Raw genomic sequence first — 20,930 nt, forward strand, 5'->3', positions numbered from 1 at the left:
AACTGTACAGCAACATGCAAAAGAATAAACTGGACCCCTTTCTCACACCAAACACAAAAAATCAAAATGGATTAAAGACCTAAATGTGAGACCTGAGACCATAAAAGTCCTAAAGGAGAACACAGGCAGTAATCTCTTTGACATAGGCTGGAGCAACTTCCTTCTAGATATGTCTCGTGAAGCAAGGGAGACAAAAGCAAAGATAAACTATTGGGACCTCAACAAAATAAAAAGCTTCTGCACAGCAAAGGAAACAATAATAATAATAGTAATAAAACCTAAAAGGCAGCCTACGGAATGGAAGAAGATATTTGCAAATGCAAATATCTGATAAAGGGTTAGTATCCAAAATATATAAAGAACTTATAAAACTCAAAACCCCAAAACCAAATAATCCAATTTAAAAAATGGACAGAAGATATGAATAGACATTTTCCCAAAGAAGAGATACTGATGTCCAGCAGACACATGAAAAGATGCTCAGCATCACTGATTATCAGGGAAATACAAATCAAAATTATGATGAGACTATCACCTCACACCTGTCAAAATGGCTAAAATCAACAACACAAGAAACAACAGGTGTTGGCAAGGATGTGGAGGAAGGCAAACCCTCTTGCACTGTTGGTAGGAATGCAAACTGATGCAGCCACTCTGGAAAGCAGTGTGGAGGTTCCTCAAAAACTTAAAAATAGAACTACCCTGAAATCCAGCAGTCACACTACTAGGTATTTTCCCAAAGATACAAAAATACTAATTCAAAAGAAGGGGGTGCCTGGGTGGCTCATTCGGTTAAGCATCTGACTCTTGGTTTCAGCTCAGGTCATGATCTTGGAGTCATGGGATTGAGGCCTGTGTCAGGCTCCATGCTCAATGGGGAGTCTGCTGGAGATTCTCTCTTTCTCCCACTGCCCCTCACCCTGCTTGTGTGCTCTCTCTCTCTCCCTTTCTCTCTCTCTCCAAAATAAATAAATCTTTAAAAAAAAAAAAAAGGGCTACATGCACTGTATATAGCAGCATTATCTATAATAGACAAACTATGGAAACAGACCAAGTGTCCATAAACTAATGAATGGATAAAGAAGATACGGTATATACAATGGAATATTAGTCCTCCATCAAAAAGAATGAAATCTTGCAATTTGCAACAACGTGGAGGGAGATAGGAGTATTATGCTAAGAGAAGTCAGTCAGAGAAAGACGAATACTGTGTGATTTTTTTTCTTTCTTCTTCTTCTTTTTTTTTTTGCTTTCCACTCTTTTTCTATTTTCTGTAGAATTAATCCAACATTATATGCCAGTTTTTCTCCTCCTTTATCACACTAATTATACTTTTTCTTCTTTTTCTTTTTTGGTGGTTGCCCTTGAGTTTATGATCTATATTTACAACTAATCCCCATCACCTTTCGTATAACACTGTAACACTTCAGGGTTAGCACTACAAGTACCTTATAGCAGAGGAGTCTCAATTCTTTTCCCTGTAACTTTTCTGTTATCTATTATACATAAAGCATGATCACCAAATACTTTGTTGCTATTATTATTTGAACGAATTTTTATGCATTAGAACAATTAGGAATGATAAAAATAAAATACTTAATTTCACCATCATTTATTATTTCTCTATTGATCTTCCTTTATGTAGATCCAAGTTTCTTACCTGTGTTATTTTCTTTATTTCTGAAGAATTTCTTTTAACATTTCTTGGAAACCTGATCTGGTTACAAATCCCCTTAATTTTTGTTTGAGAAAATCTTTTTTTTTCTCCTTTATTTTTGAAAGATAATTTCACTAGATATAGAATTATAGATTGGAGTTTTTTTTTTTCTTTCAACACTATGAATATTTCCCTCCATTCTCTCTTTGCTTCCATGGTTCCTGAAGAGAAGCCCGGTGTTACTCTTATCTTTGTATTTCTATAGGTAAGATGTATTTCCCCCTTTTGGCTTCTTTGAAGATTGACTCCTTTTTGACTTTCTGTAGCTTGAATATGATATGCCTTGGCGTATTTTGGTACTTATCCTACTTGGTGTTCTCTGAGCTACCTGGATCTGTGGTTTGGGTTCTACCTTTGGTAACTGTCCTGCAGTTCTTAATCATTTGGTTCTATGTTTTATATTTTTTTTCTCTTTGCATTTCAGTTTTGGAAATTTCTATTGATATTTCTTCAAGCTCATTGATTATTTCCTCTCATGTGTACAGTCTATTGATGGGCTCATCAAAGGCATTCTTTCTCTTATAGTTTTTTTTATTAATAGCATTTTCTTTTGATTCTTTCTTAGAGTGTCCATCTCTCTGCTTACATTATGCATCTGTTTTTGAATGTTGTATACTTTTTGCATTCTCTGCCTTAGCATACTAGTCAAAGTTTGTTTTTTTTTTTTTTAATTCCCAGTCTGATAATTCCATCATCTCTATTATATCTGAATCTGGTGCTGATCCTTGCTCTGCCTTTTAAACTATATATTTTTTTATTATATCTTAAAATGTTTTTGCGTGTGCTGAAAGTTCTATATGATAAACTAAACCAAGGAATCTGAGGCAAATAATTCTTTAGTATGAAGTTTTATATGTATTTGGGTAAGCTGCATTTACTATTTTTTTTTAACTATAGGTATCAGAAGCTAAAAATTCCTAGAGCTTTCTGATTTTTTCTCCCCTATTGTACAGGAGTCCCTATTAATTTGGTAGTGGCAGTAGAGTGTGTGTATGTATATAGAAGGGGAAGGGGGAAGGATTCTACAGTCTTATGATCAGGTTTTAGTCTTTTAGTAAACCTGTGCCCTTGGGTTGTGATCTTTATAAATACTTCTGTTTTTTGTTTTTTGTTTTTCCCGTTAGATATGACAGGAAGGCTAGAGCGGGTGCAGTTGGGTATTTCTCTTCCCCAAGGTCAGTTAGGCTCTGGTAAATTAGCTGTCCTATTTAAAAATGAGGGCTTTTCCCATCATCTTGCAGGTTTTCACTGTGAGAACCTGATAGGGCTCCTGGAGTAAAACTCAAAAAAGTATAGGCATTCTACTAACACTGGGCCCCCTGATGTTTTTAACTCTTAAACTTGTGCACTTTGAGCCTCTAACAATTTGGCAATTACAGTTTAGGTTTTCCTACCCCAGTTCTGGTTGCTGTGGGAATTTATGCTCTTGGGCTTCTACTTCAGTAAGTTGTGTTTCTCCACTTTCACTGATCTGTCTCTCTAATTTGGGGACAGCAATTTACCTTGTTGCCTTCGTTCTTTGCAGGATCTAAGAAGAGTTGTTGATTTTCAGTTTGTTCAACATTTCTTTTGTTGTTGTTAGGACATGAGTGATGAGTTCCAAACTCCTTACACACCACACCAGAAATTGGAAGTCTCCCTCAGATTTTAGTACCAAGAGATTCAGTGCTTCCTTTGGTGTTTATTTTATGAACAGTAGAGTGCTTTTAGTTAAGTTTTGTCCAACAGAAGCCCAGACTCAGGTTTTTTTTTTTTTAATTGAGCAATTGAATCACACTTTAGGGTAAGCCTGTTGCATAATAACATACCTACTTTATTCAATTTTACTTTATTATATATTTATATTTAGTTTGTATTCATGTATACACCTGTGCAGATTGCCTCGATTTTTTAAAATTAAATTAATATGTTTGAACTTCATCTCTTGTTAATAGTTAATAGAAAGGGTTGGACTTCCTGTAAATTAAAAAAAAAGAAGAAGAAGAGAGAGAAAGCAAAAAATGTATTTCCTGGTGCACCTGGCTGGCTCAATCAGTAGAGCATGTGACTTTTGATCTTGGAATCATGACTTCAAGCCCCACATTGGGTGTAAGGATTACTTAAAATAAATTACTTATATAATTAAGCTTTAAAAATAAAGTGAATTTCCCTGGAAATTTGGAGATCTCAGTTTTAATCCTGAACTCGCTCATCTAACAGTAGACAGTTCACATCACTGCTCCACATACCAGTTTCTTCAGCTACAAAATGGAGAGTTAAATTAGAAGGGATATTAGAAATCGAGTCTTGAGTTTCTCCACTTTCATCTGCATGAATGTTTCAGAAAAGATGAAGAAATAAGAATAAATCACCAAATTTCCATTATACTTGTGATTTCCACCACATTACAACATTGCTTACAGAAATAATTGTATCTATTAACTCTTAGTCCAAGCATGTACTCAAGCAATGCAATTTTCACTACAGAGACTCAGATTATACTTTCTACCTTTTTTAAAGTAAAAGAGAAGCAACAGCTCCAAAAGATCTTTTTGTGTTCTTTTATTACCCTAGCTTTTCTAAGTTCTAAAAATAAAAGAGTCCATTTGTATACCCCAGAATTTAGGGAAGGGATAAATATAGTATACTAGAATTATTAAAGGTGAAACATTTGAGGTCCAGAGGGGGGGTGTGGTTAGGGACAGGGGTGTTGTAGCTAGAAAAATATATTCTACCTAGTTATAGCACATGTACCTTAAACTTTATAAACATTAGTGCAATTGATGAATACAAATAACATATGGAATAACTATTCAGAATTATATTCAGCATGGGAAGATTTAGAAGTAGCCTGTTTTTGTTTTTCCAGTTTTTCCCTTATCCAAGAAATTCCCAGGTCACTAAGGAAAAAGCACTTGGGACTCATTCAATTTCAATAGTTAAGCAATATCAGAAATGCCAAACTGCTGAACTTCAACTTAACTTAAAAACCATGCCCTGAACACTGAGTAGGCTAATGGTCTGCTTCACTTCTTTCTCTACCAGATTGCCCTCTTTACCTTTGCATTCCTTCACAAAGCAACATTTCTTCTAGGTGAGCACCCCTGCAAGGGCAGGCAGGGAGAGCAGCCTCATCTATTAAGGTGACACAGTTAATCGCCTTTGACAGTATTCATTTGTGGCTGAAGTGAAGCATTTCCAGCCTAGAAATGACACTTCGATATTATAGTGCTATTAACACCTAGATCCACAAATGCAGAGATTTTGACCAAGGATGCTGAAACCCATATCAAAATAAATCATTTGACACCTGGATTAGATAACTCCTGATCAAACATTAATACAGGCTTTGCAGGGCATATATAAATACAAATCGTGTGCTGCCAAGTTTTCTTTAAGTAGTACGGAGTAGAAAAGGTCTGAACAACCAGGGAATGAGAATTTTAAGTGTTCAGTTCATTTTTTTTATTACTATGTTAATCACCATACATTCCATTATTAGTCTTTGATGTAGTGTTCCATGATTCATTGTTTGCGTATTACACCCAGTGCTCCATGCAGAATGTGCCCTCTTTAATACCCATCACCAGGCTAACCCATCCCCTTCCCCCCCCTCCCCTCTAGAACCCTCAGTTTATTTCTCAGAGTCCATAGTCTCTCATGGCTCGTCAAAAAGAAAAAAAAAAGAAGAAGAAGATAGCAGAAGGGGAAGAATGAAGGGCGGGGAAATCGGAGGGGTTCAGTTCATTTTTAATACAAAGTGATCTCATAAAAACATTAGTATGTTCTTTTGCTGCCTTCAGGCTTGTGAGGGGGGACATTTAAATAAAGAACTCTCATTTATCCACGGACAAATGTCTAGGGCTGTAAGGAACTTGAAAAGCATTGTGGTAGAGCACAGATCAAGGCCACTTAGCCCAGGCTGAGGGGTTTATGACATGCTTCCAAGAGGAGATGAAGATCAAGGAATGGCCCATTCAGGTGAAGAAGTGAGGGTGGGACATTTTAGTGGGCAGGTACACAAAGAAACCATGAGAAATGGACGAGTAGAATGTTTGGAGTAGTCCAAAAAGTGAAAAAATGTGGGATATAAGACAGGAATAAAAATAGGGAGCAAGTCTTAGAAAGCTTGTGTCGCACTGAGATGCTTAGATTTTATCCACTCAGGGATGGGGTTTAAACAGTTTGAAAGGAGTAGAATGATTGCTGATGAAATCCTGTATATCCTAAAGCATATTGCCAAACTCTGATCATTGATCCTACCTCCAAAATAATAGAATTATAAGGAAGCTTGGGGATAAATAAAAATCCTCTTTACTCTTTAAAGATGAAGACTGAGACCCAAAGAGACAGGGAAGTGATTTGCTCTAAGCCACAGAGGAAAACAGTGGAAAATGGTTAAAAGTGGAATCTCTAAAATCCTAGCCTAGGATAGTTTCCATCCAGATGAGATCTTTCTTATGATCTGTTCAAATCTAATATAAATGTTGCAGTCCGTTCCAACTCAGTGCAAACTTACTATTGTCTAATTTTAAATGAGATGAAATTTAGTAAATTAGCTGAACACTTTGCAAGTGTTAATTCTTTGAAAGAATCAAGAAGCCTGCTTGTTCTATTTCACTGCTTCAGGTTGTAAAATATCTAGAAAGAAGCCAAGTTGGACATTAAGAGAGAAAAGCTGTTACACTGGTAGTTAAATGGGTGATCTTAGGCAATGAATTAGCTTTTGCCTTGGTTTTCTAATCTAAAAAGTGGAGTTAAATCTAGACCAGCAACACTATCCACCTGCATTAGAGGTCTTAAGGATGATAAGTGATCATAGATGTGAAACTATGCATTTAAAATTCAATGTTCTGTGTCAGTGTTTCTCAATATGGTGCATGCCCTCCTGGGACTACATAAGATGATTTTAATATTGCTTCTCAGCTCCAAATCCACCTTTCTTTATCTAAAGTTATTATCTCAGCTAGAACCTGTAAATATTTCTCCTTTGTCAGGTGGTGCAATGTTGGACGCTGTCCGTAGAGGATGCTGGTGGGATACTGAAAGGCACAGCAAAGAAATGTTTTTCTTCTTGGTTCCTGTTTACTTTTTCTTACTCTTGTGGCTGCCAGTGGTGTGCAGGACACCCAGTGGCCCTCACTGTCCAGCAAGTTTCTTAGGTACCCCTGGTAAACAGCTTCATGTGGACAAACTCTAGTCCGCTGACACCTCATCTGGTGGCTTCCTGTGGCTAAGTTCTGCCCCGAATCATACCAACAAACTTTTCCACCTTCCAGAGAGCTGCATCCAAGGAGGATCAGAATCTCAGCCTTATAGGTCAGTGCTATTCCCCATACTTAGTTCCCTCTTTGATGATTCTCCCTCAACCCTAAGGGTGGTAGCTCCTCCTTATAGTGGCTATGTCTTCGTTAGAATCTTTTTTAAGAATCCTCTTTTAGTAGTTAACCACTTTTACTCATTAATATTTCTTTATATTAAATGTTTCCTGTTCAAATTACCAGCTCAGTTTCTGTCTTCTGACTGGACCTTGACTCATATATAATGTATATAATACTTTTATTGTAAATTAGGTTTATTATGAAATTATGATTAGGTACAGATACATTATTTCCTGACAGAAACAAAGTTTCCAGTTTTAAATTTTTTTAATTTGAGTGTATTGCATATGATACTTTTATGTATTATATATTATAAAATAATATATACTTATATAATGTTATATAAATAAGAGTGAAAATAGCTCACAGATATGGCAAAATCATAACAGTGTTATACAAATGGTTAAGGTTAAGGAAAGCCTTAACTATTTAACAGACAAAATATGTAAGGTTTTTAATAGTAGTTCTTGGATTTCTAAGTCGTGTCACTTATTAAATTGTTACATAGATTATAATAAGTGTTTATTTAAGCACACAATTTTATTTTATCCTGGCGACAACCCTGAACAGTTATCCTGGTCTCCATTTTATACCTAAAATGAAAATGAGGCTCAGAATGGTTAAGAAAAGTACCCACAATCAGATACCTTAGTGACAGATCTGGGACTCATCCTGATTTATCCAATTTCATTGTTAGTGCATAGCATGTGTAATAGCAAAATACTGGAACCAGCTGCATGTCTCATTGCAATAGGGTAGTAAATTGCAGTTCACCAAAATAATGGAATAATAATTAGTAAAAAATATTGAGTTGTAGGGGCACCTGGGTGGCTCAGTTGGTTAAGCGTCTGCCTTAGCTCTGGTCGTGATCTCAGATCCTGGGATTGAGACCTGCGGTCGGGGCGGGGCGGGGACGGGGTCCCTGCTCAGCCGGGAGTCTGCTCCATCTACCTCCCACCACTTGTGCTCTCTCTCAATAAATAAATAAAATCTTTTAAAAAATAATGAGTTATAAATATTTACTGACCTGAACATAGAATCACAATATATTGTGAGTTGGGAAAAACAAAAACAAAAAACAAGTTGCTGAACTGTGTGCATTGAATGGATCTACTTTTATAAAATACACTATATGTATGTACCTGTGTACATATAACTATGTTTATGAAGACATGAGAAAAACAAAGAAGGCTGTGCATCAAATTCTTGGAGCTGGGATTTTTAAAAAATTTTTTATTGTTATGTTAATCACCATACATTACATCATTAGTTTTTTTGTTTTGTTTTGTTTTGTTTTTTTAAAGATTTTATTTATTTATTTGACAGAGAAAGACACAGCGAGAGAGGGAACACAAACGGGGAGTGGGAGAGGGAGAAGCAGACTCCCTGCCGAGCAGGGAGCCCGATGCGGGACTCGATCCCGGGACTCCAGGATCATGACCTGAGCCGAAGGCAGTCGCTTAACCAACTGAGCCACCCAGGCACCCCACATCATTAGTTTTTAATGTAGTGTTCCATGATTCCTTGTTTGTGCATAACACCCAGTGCTCCATGCAGAATGTGCCCTCTTTAATACCGATCACCAGGCTAACCCATCCTCCCACCCCCCTCCCCTCTAGAACCCTCAGTTTGTTTTTCAGAGTCCATCGTCTCTCATGGTTTGTCTCCCCCTCTGATTTCCCCCCCTTCATTCTTCCCCTCCTGCTATCTTCTTTTTTTTTTTTTCTTAACATATATTGCATTATTTGTTTCAGAGGTACAAATCTGAGATTCAACAGTCTTGCACAATTCACAGCGCTCACCATAGCACATACCCTCCCCAATGTCTACCACCCAGTCACCCCATCCCCCCCACCCCACCCCCCACTCCAGCAACCCTCAGTTTGTTTCCTGAGATTAAGAATTCCTCATATCAGTGAGGTCATATGATACATGTCTTTCTCTGATTGACTTATTTCGCTCAGCATAACACCCTCCAGTTGGAGCTGGGATTTTTAAGTGAAAGGTGTGGACTTCCTTCTATTAACATACCTGATTTTAAATAATGAAGTTATGAGTGACGTTTTTTATATTTTGTCAGTGGTTTTTGAGTGCATTTTGAAATACGTTGTGTTCCTGCAACTATGTCAATTGTTTATTTTGCATAATTCTCCAGTAATATGAAATTTAGCAGGTGCTTCCACTGGAGGCGGCGGTCATAGAGTAAGATCCGAGGAGATGATTTCTTGAGAGCCGTATCAGCAGAAAGCCCCAAATGGCATGTGATTCCTCTCCATACTCTCTATGCCAAGTGTACTCTGCACTTTCACTGCCAGTCTGAATGAATGGGCTTCTCACCATGTTGACAAAGTCTAGAATCTTCTCTCAAAATACGAATATCCGCTATCAACTTCTTCCCAGGTAGATTCACACAAGTTACAGGTTCTGAACATGAAAAGTGCAAAAGATGGCTTGGTGTTTGAATGACCTTCAGTCACCCCACTGACGAGGAGGGATTCCTGCCCTAAGGTTATCGAGATGGCTGAAGCCACCCCTGGACAGATGGGATGATTGGTTTTTTAGTTGCATGTACTCACAGCCTGATGGAGGAGGACACCACTTCCCCACCTGCCACACAAGGCCACATAAGTGTGTACATGGGAACAGAGTGGACAACCAGGGTCAGTGAGGCAGACTTTGTAAGAGTAAAACAGAAGGTTGCCCTCTCCTCCCTGTGGGGAGAATGTGATGGTTTTGTTTGAATAATTCCATGGGCTGGCAAAAGACTGAAACCTGATATTCAGGGACTGCACCTGGTCCTTTGTTTAAGAGGATTCCTTGGCTGGAGCAGAGTTGGGAGGGGAATTGTAGTTAGGCCATTTACAATCTCAGTTTCACCAGATGTCATGACAGCACATAATATTGGACCTTAATTGTAGGTCTTTCACCACATGTGGCTAAGGGTTCAACTCTAACTCCACTCTAAAGGGGTTGAATTAAAAAACAGGTCACACTTGGAATGCTGAACTCTCATATTTTCCTGAATACAGCAGCCTTATTCATTCTCTGGGTTGTGTGGCAATGTTTGTTTTTTGCTTTAAAATGGATTTGTTGACTTAAAACAATACCACATGTGTTTTAGGAAAAAGACTCACGTTTTATCTATCTCTGTTAGCTTCCATAAATTGCCCCCAACTTCACACCATAAAATTAACTTCTGTCCTTGAATTAGAACTTGGGAATTTTAAACTAGGAGATTTTTCATAGAAAAAGAAAAAGAACAACCATTTTTATGTCATCTAGCATTTTTAATAACTGACTTAAAAAATGATTTTAGAACAGCACCCATAAGAACATAAACATGGGCATTATAATTAATCTACAGCTGGTCCAAGAAATAAACAACCGTACAGGGAACGGATTGTGCAAATAAGTACATTCTGTTAAGAGGCCAGACAGAGAGTAACATGTGGGTTTAACTACCAAGGCACTGTAGGAAAAGCATATTGCCAGTAATAACCAGAAAAAAATTCATTAAAGTTTGTAACTACTGAAAACAACTCAGTTTAATGAACATAAATTGAATGAAGGACCAAGGAAGTGTTTTTAAAGGACATCATGTAGGGATTTGTTAAGAGAAATGGGACTGAGTCATTCAGGAACTAAAGGCAGACAGAGCTGCATTCTACCACCTACCAGCTGTGTGACTGATCTTGTCTTACTGGCTTAACCTCTTTGAGGCTCCACTGACTCATCTGGAAAATGGGAATAAATGAGATTGGCATGGCAAGTGCCTGGCAGAACACCAGGTATACAGCAAGTGCTCAATGAATGTTATTGCCCTTCTTCATACTGTACTAGCAATGATTTGAGAACTCTTAGAAGAGCAGGCAAATTATGTGTTACCGAAATGCTTCCTGAGTTATTCATGTTGATTACCCATAGCTGAACTCTAAAGTCTGCGTAGGAGTCACCCAGAAAATTTATTGGAATACAGTGCTTTTGACCCCAAATTTTTGGATTCTGAGTCAGCATACCAGTAACGGGGCCATGAATCTGCCATTAGTACTTAAAGTAATTGTTAGGTCCACTTTGAGACACGCTAGTGTTTTTATCCTAAACAAACAGATGTCTCCCAACTTTCTTCACATTATCAAGGTATTTTAAAAATGAGTACTGGGAGTACTAGTTATGTTCTAGTAACCAAGAAGAAGAAAAAAAAAAACAACAACTAATATTTGTATTGTAGAGAAATGATTTAATGATAACCACAATATGAAGTAAGTTTTATCAGTGATCTATCTTGAAGGAAAAGTTACTGGAAGGTCTCTGAAGGGCCACTGCAGGATTCCAAAAAAAAATGTGTCCATTTTTCTTCTGGGGATATCACAGGATTATTCTCTACACCTTTCCAGATCCTACTGTAAAGCATACAGCCGTTTCCTAATGGTCTCCAAGAATACTGGTTCATTAAGGGATGGACATCTGTTCAGACTTCTGTAGTCCTAGGGAATATAAGACAAAAAACATTACTGAACTTATTTTAATTGTGTAATTACAGTGGATATAGAAGGCCTGCCAAATCTGGAGATCAAATCAAACTCAACACCCAAAAGACAAATAATCCAATCAAGAAATGGGCAAGAAGACCTGAACAGACATTTCTGCAAAGAAGACATACAAATGGCCAACAAACACATGAAAAAATGCTCAACATCACTCAGCATCAGGGAAATACAAATCAAAACCACAATGAGATACCACCTCATACCAGTCAGAATGGCTAAAATCAACAATGTAGGAAATGACAGATGTTGGCAAGGATGCCAAGAAAGGGGAACCCTCCTACACTGCTGGTGGGAATGCAAGCTGGTGCAGCCACTCTGGAAAACAGTATGGAGGTTCCTCAAAAAGTTGAAAATAGAGCTACCCTATGACCCAGCAATTGCAAATACTAGGTATTTACCCCAAAGATATAAATGTAGTGATCCAAAGGGGCACCTACACCCCAATGTTTATAGCAGCAATGTCTACAGTAGCTAAACTATGGAGAGAGCCCAGATGTCCATCAACAGATGATTGGATAAAGATGTGGTATATATATACACAATGGAATATTACTCAGCCATCAGAAAAAGAAACCTTACCATTTGCAATGATGTGGATAGAACTAGAGGGTATGATACTGAGTGAAATAAGTCACTTAGAGAAAGACAATTATATTATCTCACTCATATGTGGAATTTAAGAAACAAAACAGAGGATCATAGGGGAAGGGAGGGGAAAATAAAACAAGACAAATCAGAGCGGGAGACAACCCATAAGAGACTCTTAATCTCAGGAAACAAACTGAGGGTTGCTGGTGGTGTAACTGGGTGATGGACGGTAAGGAGGGCACATGATGGAATGAGCACTGGGTATTATATAAGACTGATGAATCACTGAACTCTACCTCTGAAATTAATAATACACTATATGTTAATCAATTGAATTTAAATAAATAATAAGAAAAATGAGGCACAACTGGGATACTGAAGAATGTATAGAAAAATGAAAGCTCAAGAGCAATGTTCCCCACTACTAACTATTTGTGAATAATGCAGGAGGCCTGGAACACTTGGGAAAGGAAAGAGGAATGGTACAAAGAGAGAACTCCAGTGGAGTGTGTGTGTCTACATGCCAGGGACCAGCTCCGTGTCACTTAGTGTCCACCTTCTTCAAGGAAACCCAGGCTCTCATTTAACTCCCACAGTGATCCCACAGCATAGGAATTATTGTCCCCATTTTAGAAAAGGAAACTGAGATACAGAGAGTAGCCTGCCTAAAGTCACCTAACTAGTAAGTGGCAAAAATGGAATTAGAGCCCTTGTATGAAAAGACAAAGCTATGCTATGTCAAATAGGTCACCTTATCTAAGAAACAAAAGTAAGCAAAGAAACAGACAAATAAGAACTCTTCCCCTTTCTTCATGCCAACTAAAATAAGAGTGTGGGCACTGAGGGAGGTGAAATAAAATGGAGCTTGCCTAAAAGTGAGACATACCAGCCCCAGCATCTTATAATCTGATTCATGGCAGTAACAGCCATCCTCCTTTTCCTTGAACATGTCCTTCAGCTGTTGATCTCTTCTTCATGTCCTGCATGCTTTTTGTATGTGATCTTCATTCTCAAACTAACCCTATGACACTCAAGTAATTTCACTCACTGTCACAGGGATAGTATTTGGTACGTCAGGAATTCTTGACTTATCTAGGAACAGTCCCAGCAAAGACTGTGGTGGCAAAGGAGGAGAGTTATGCCGACAGACTTTGTAAAACAAAATTGGGGCCAGCTATAGTTATTTGAAATCCTGTAACTTTTTTTTTTTTAAAGATTTTTATTTATTTGAGACAGAATGAGAGACAGAGAGCATGAGAGGGAGGAGGGTCAGAGGGTGAAGCAGACTCCCCGCCGAGCAGGGAGCCCGATGCGGGGCTCGATCCCAGGACTCCAGGATCATGACCTGAGCCGAAGGCAGTCGCTTAACCAACTGAGCCACCCAGGCGCCCTGAAATCCTGTAACTCTTAAGCAACAGTACCCTGAGGCCCCTTTTAGCCTTCAGCACAAATAAGCTTTGACTCCTGCTGCATGTGTTAAATTTATAATCATGGTTTACAAATATCTTCAGCCTGTAGCAAATCACTGTAACTAATTCCTCTTTCTATCCCAAGGCAATATGTGATGAGTGTTTAAACACATACACACCTCTGTATATTATCTGTAAAATAATGTATATACTCTCTATCCCTAAAGCAATCTGCACTCAGTAGTAGCATATCATGCTTCACTCCAGAGAACTAAAATTATACAATACTAAACCCTCTAAATGATTGGATAAATCTGGCAGATACACACCAAATGGATGGGGATTATTGTATCATAAATGGCCCATTAGATTGATTCCGGTAAGCACAGAGTTTTAAAAGGCGTAAACCGGAGAAATGAATTGGACTTCTCTCATGGACTAACTCAGTGGCATTGCTGGTCCAGCCTAAAACAGCCCCACCGCTGCTATTCTTAGGGCAAATGGCCCCAGTGACACCGTATGAGTGCACCTCAGGAGGGATGCAGTGCTCCCCGCTTCACGCTGTCATCTCTCTGAAGTTGCTGGAGGTGGCCCGTAAAAAGACAGGCAGGGCAGCCTCCCAAATATCAAATCTCATATTGCTTTGTTGCTTAATTACATATGTATAAATGCCAAGTGGTCCATAGAACATGCGCCTCTGACTTTTAATTGGGTGTTTTCCTGTTTCATTCTCGACTGTTCCCTCTCATGTCTCTAAACTGCTCTTTACTCGCTCCTTGAGAAAAGAGACGATCCCAGGCCTCCCTGGGCTTCGCTCCCCTTTCCTGCAGCTAGCGTGCAATTATGTGAACACACAGGTCATCTCGTTGCCATGCACTTCTTTTCAAAGGAAACTCTGAAATGACTCCTTGATGGAACTTGCCAGAATCCAGAAAAATCCCCTTTTGCTTGGGCATGGTAAACATAAAACTTCAAGGAACACACACACACACAAAGGACTGTGAAAAAATCAATAGATCCTTATATATTATTTTTATTAGGGACCTTGTCAGAGTAAAATAACAACTTTCTTTTTCTCTGGCACTGGACACATTCTTTTATGGGTAGAGCAAAATGGCCTTTATTTTCACCTTCCAGGGACCAGAAGGTACATGGCTGCATAGAGGGTAGTGATAATTTGCTGTATTTCCCTGTGTGCAGGCAGCTGACTGGTTCTCCCTTGCTTCAAGGCAGTCTTTGCTTCTGTGCTTTCAGTCCAGTTCTAAGATTAATAAGGACTCTGTTCATTTCATGATGGACACTGCCTTCCGACGAGGTAAGCTAATTGGAAAATTACCGTGAATGGGTATTTATTAAGCACTTACTACATTCTGACCATACTGCTAAGAATTTCATATGCATTATCATTGCATTTAATCATTACCTTACATTTTCCTATATTTATTTGTGATCTGCCTTCTCTAATCAGACTGTAGGCTCCAATGGGGCCAGGGTTTTGTCTGTTTTGTTCATTGCTGTATCACCAGCCCATTGCGCAATGTCTAGTCAGAGTGGGCCCCCGATAAATATTTGTTGAATAAGTGATTTAATGTGTGAAAAGTCTATGAAACACACCTTCTTAGGAGCCCCAGTTTCCAGAGATTATGCAGAAATACAGCAAAGATACATACTCCAGGTGTACAGGTAATGAAATCCAGCATTGGAGCTCATGTTGTTTCTCAGATGTCAGAATCCATGCCCCCCTCTCTCTTCTCAGCTCTAACTGTGGTGTAGGCTTTGTGCATTCCATATAAATGCCACTTGGCATGGAGCAATCAGAGACATTCCCCTTCTCATCACTTTCTGTAAATCACAGTTTTGAGCAATGGGTTCTATTATTTTCAAAGGCAGAGCATTCCACCGTGGAGCTCAACTTAGCCATCGTTGGGGTGTGTTTGGGGAAAGCGTCAGAGGATGTGAGACTGAAGAGAAAAAAGTGCAGGACAGACAGGTAGGAAGCTGGAAGGGAGAGAGAAAGTGAAAATGAAAGTTGAAAGGGAAAGAGAGAAAGAAGAACACCCAGCAAAAAGGAAGCATATTTTGTTGTTGGGGATTCAGGCATCTCCTGAGAAATCTGAACCTCTTTCCTGTGTCATTCCGTCTCTGTAAACGGTTGAGTGGTGTACATTGTTGTGAGTCCATTAACAGTGATTTGCAGGAGACCAATTTAGAGGTCACTTAGGCATGAAGACACTGAGCAAGAAATTGTATACCTAATGAAACAATATCAGTAATAGCATATTCTAAATGTTTCATTAAGTCTGAATTGTTAGGAAGAGTGTACTGCTGTTTCATAGATTTTTACCTTCTTTAACAAGTGTTTCCATATTGGTGGTGTTGCCTCTCGTTATTGAAGTTAGGGAGCTCTCAAGAGTTACAGTGTTTCTAAAATCATGCAGTTTTTACAGCAAAATTGCATTTAGGCATCTCTCTCTCCCTTTCTATTCATATTTAACAAAAAGGGAAGTTCATAAAATAAAATATGTTTTTGTGGCAAGAGAGTGCACAATAAAATTTTAGACTTTTACAATTTTAAAGTACCTTTAAAATAAGGTTGTCAGCACAATCCAGTTGGATATTCCTAACAGCATGTTATGGAAAAGTAATGCTAACAACCAATAATAGGTTTGCTTCTATTTCAAGATCATCAAGTAAGCATATTAGACCTTCAGAGACCACAATAAGAATACTTTTCCATTCTTGACAATTTTTTTTTCACATTTTTATTGACTTCGTTCAAATGGTCTTTCTGGGTTATTCTCAATGTGTTTATACAAAGGGAAAACACTCGAGAAAAGTTTTCAATAAACTTAATTGATCCTGAAAATCGCTTGAGGCTGTTCAGGCAGGACATTCTGTGTATTCTTAAACATACTTTTATCGTGGCTCCATGACTGTTTACACAGAGCCCAGTGATCTACCTTGTGCTCCTTGGTTCAAATGCTGACAAATGTAGTGTACAGTGTTTGACTCCTGCCATCAGCCTACTGGGCCAGTTGTTTCTTTTCACAGCATTTGATCTCTCTTCATGCTCACAAGATTACTGCAAGGAAGGTACACATTTCACAGATGGAGAAACTTAGCTTACAGAGGCACAAACTGTAGAAATGGTAGAATTCAAACCCAGGGCACAGACTCCACAGTTTCTGTGCTCTTCACAATGTCCTGCCTCAAGGGGATTCTGCTCAGCACTCTTGCTTTTCATCTTCTTGCCACAGAGGAATTTGGAGTAAAGCCAGGTCTGTGTCACAACTTACCCAAGCAAGCAAGGCTACTGAATTATTTAGGTGATTTCATTAAGACATGCTCCACATACCAGGCAGTCCGATGTCCTGGAATGTTGTAGATAGCACTTTAGTGAATCACAAGGGTTTTTATTGTTGTTCTTGTTTTGTTTTGTTTTGAAATTACATTAATCAGTGGAAGACTTTTTTGTTGCCAGGGAAAGCTTTTAAAACAACACATTTCCTTGGGCAAGAATAAAAAATACAGATGGATAATATTACTCTGCTAGCCAAAACCAGAGCTCCAAAAGTTGAAATCAAAGTCTAGAAAAAGATTTGTCTCCACTGCCTTGTCTCCTTGGGTCCTCTTACTTCTGTTCTCTCTCCTAAAGATGCCATCATCTTCTGTTATGTCCACTGTTTATTATAGCCCCTTGCTCTCTGCTGGCCTCCAGATACTGTCTCAGACTGTGAAGGAGCTCTTTCTCTATGAATCTCTCATACACGAGTGAACATTAAAGTTACCACCTTGTCTCCAAACCAGCTTTTCCTCTGTTTTCCTGTGCAAAATCCAGACCTGAAACACTGAAACCATCTCTCAAACCACAGTTGGCTTTGATAGACTACAGAACTGTGGACCACAATATACAACGTAACACAAAGGCAGTGCATCATAGCTCACATCCAGTAGACTCTGCAGGCAACACAAAAGTTAGCCTTGAGTGAATTATAAAAGAAGAGACTCACATAGGCTCCAGCCCTCCCGCTCCCCCGAGCCCACCCTGGCTATTTTAGAGCTATGGTTCACATTTCTATCTAACCTTAGATAGAAGATTACATTCTTACATAATTCTTTCAAGTGGGTGATCTTGATCCCATCTTTTATATAAGCAAACTGAGGTTTGGTACTATGAGATAACTTTGTTAAAATGGCACAAGGGGTTTAAGAGTCAAACATTTTCCCTTTCTCCTTAATGACTTAATATGATCAGTCCAAAGTCTAAAAACACATCACAACTGTTGTAAAACATCTCTATTAAATTAGAATAATTTAGTTTATGATTTGTATTCAAATGCAGATGGTGAACAGACCTGCTTAGAGGTGATGAAATTCTAGTTATATTTTGAAGATAGAGTCAGCATGATTTGCTGACATATTAGATATAGAATATGAGAGGAAAAAAAGGAGTCAAAATAATTTCAATATTTTGACCTGGACAACTAAGGACAGTTGGTACCAACCATGATGAGGAAGACTATATGTACATGAGGCAGGTTTGGGTGAAATTTTAGGAGCCCAATAAAGGGCATATTGAATTCTCCATGTCTGTTAGACGTTTAAGTGCTGATGATATTGAGCGTACCATTGCATACACAAATCTGGAGTTTAGGAGAGGCCTTTGCTGGAGGAAACATGAGACTTGTGGGCTATGTGTAGAATTTTAAAGCAGTAGACTATTGAACTCATCCAGAAAGTAAGTACAGATAAGGAACACAAGGCAACAAAGGACTGAGTCTCAAACATCTTACACGGTGAAGTTTGGGACAGAAATAAGAGCCATTAAAGAAGACCGAGAAGGAGCAGAACAATGTATCAGGAAAACTAAGAATATTTGATGTTCTAGGAGCCACATAACGAGGGTTCAACTAGGAGGAAGTAGCAGCTATCAAATGCTGCTGATGGGCAAGGAGAAAATTCAGAATTTCGATTGGATTCAGTAATAAGGCAGGTATTAGGTGTTTTTGTTGGAGGGTTAAAGAGAGCATTGCAGGAGTGGGGATGGAGAGAAAAAGTATAGACAAATCTCTAGATCTTTAAACATATTTAAAGCTTCACTTGTTTTCTAAGTAAAAACTCAAATATCTAATCTGACTATTCAAGCTGTACAAAGAGTTCGGCTTTGAATGAATTGCAGTGGACATTGAGCAAAAGCAGTGAAAAGAGAGAAAAAAAACCCCAAAATATTTCCAAGTATCACAGCATGGGTTTGTTCACTTTTGCTCTGCAGAAGCATTTTAATGTAAGAATGGGCAGCATTTTAGAGTAAGTTTTACAAAAATGGAATATCAGTTCAATTATTTGTCATTTTCTCCACACTGAATACAATGAAAATATATCTGAGGATGTGACGTTGTGGCGCATCTTTCCGGTTGCATTCAAACTGTTTTTCTGGAAAATATTTTTTGTTCTATGAGGTTTAGGGCAGAAATTGCTTTTAAGTAGTCTTAGAAAATCCAAGCAGAATCAAAGCATAAGTTCATTATGGTTTTTAAGAACTTGCTACACCTTGAGCGTTCAATGATATTACTTACACGGAAGTAGGAATGGTTTGTAAAGTACTGTTTCTAAAAGTCCTCTAGCATAACAGAGACAAGATTTACCAGGATTCTTGTCTTTTTAAAATCGTTTCCTAATCACACTGAAGAAAATGTGGACTTTGCATGTTTGTGTGGGGGTGTGGTCATTTCTGGTGGACAAAGTTTTCTGTTGGAAGTCTAGCCATGTGGATTAGCGCTCCTTTAGAAGTGACCTGGGATCCGCATTTAACTAAGCCAAAGTACAATAAGACACAATGTACCGTAAGTGTATTTGCATATAAATAGTCATCATTTAGTGTCTTTCATTGCAACACACAATGTGTGAATCACAGAGGGAGTATGAGCTCAAGAGGCATCCAAACAGGTAAAATGCTCAAGTAAAATAGTTTTATTAGTATAATTACTGCCAAGTCCCAGTCACTAAATACTCTTAAATTTTAATTATAATTTAAATTAAGATCATTAAATATAATACAAATATTTAGTGAGCATATAAATATTGTTGAAACCACAGTGGAGTTTAAATTGAGATTCTTGGTGGCAAGCAAAATATACCTATGTGGCCTGGCACCAAAGGCAAAGAAAACTGCAGGCCAGTGTCTGTAGTGAATATAGAAGGTACAATTCTCAACAAGATACTAACAAACCAAATTCAACAGCACATTGAAAGGATCAAATACCATGATCAAGTGGGATTTATCTTTGGGTGCAAAGATTGTTCAACATGCTTGAATCAATAAATGGGATACACCACATGGATACATGAAAGATAAAAATCATGATCATCTTCATAGACACAGAAAAAGCATTTGACACAACTCAGTATCCTTTCATGAGAAACACCCTCAACAATCAGCTGTAGAAGGAGTGTAGCTCAACATAATAAAGGCCATATAAGACAAACCCACAGCTATATTGATTTTATTTTTATTTCTTGCTGCAACCTGGCATTTGCTATTTCTTAGTTCACTTATAGAACGTATATGGCTTTACATTTCTAGTGATCCCATGCATGAGGGTTCCATTGTTATGACCAGATTACCTCCCCAAAGCTCCACCTGTTTATACCATCATATTGGGGGTTAGGGTTTCATTCTGAATTTTGTGGGGCACAAATATTCAATCCCTAAAAATCGCATTGACTCTAGGGGAAGCCAAGTGAAGTGTACATAAAAACTCTTTGTAAATGATTTCAGCTCCTCTCCGAATGTAAAATTATCTCAAAGTAACATTTTTTTTTTAAAGTTAAATATTTGTAGGGGATATGTAAAGATTCCATTTATATGATTTTCAAGAATAGGCAAGTCTAATCTTTGGTGACAGAAATCAGAACAGTGATTTCTTTGAGGAGGGGGACACTGACAGGAATGAAGCACAAGGGAACTTTCTGGGATCGTGGATGGTTACATGGATAAAATGAGTAGACATAGTTTCTAAAACCTTTAGAACTGCACAATTAGGATTGCATGTGTATGTGCGTACTTTCTTTTTTCTTACATATATTATTATTTTTCACTATAGATAGTAGATTTCAGAATTAGTTAACACTAGCTGCTGAACAGCCTCAAAATACATAAAGATTGAAAAATAAAGGAAGCTTATTTCTGCTTGTGTACAAGTCTGACTATTCTTCGTCTCTGGGGGACTCTGTTCCAAGGAGTGATATGGGGGGGCGGGACAGGCCTTTCCATGCTGTGTCTCTTCCACCCTCTGGGACATTATAGTTG

The sequence above is a fragment of the Neomonachus schauinslandi genome, chromosome 16, assembly GCF_002201575.2.
Source record: "Neomonachus schauinslandi chromosome 16, ASM220157v2, whole genome shotgun sequence".
Taxonomy (NCBI): Eukaryota; Metazoa; Chordata; class Mammalia; order Carnivora; family Phocidae; genus Neomonachus; species Neomonachus schauinslandi.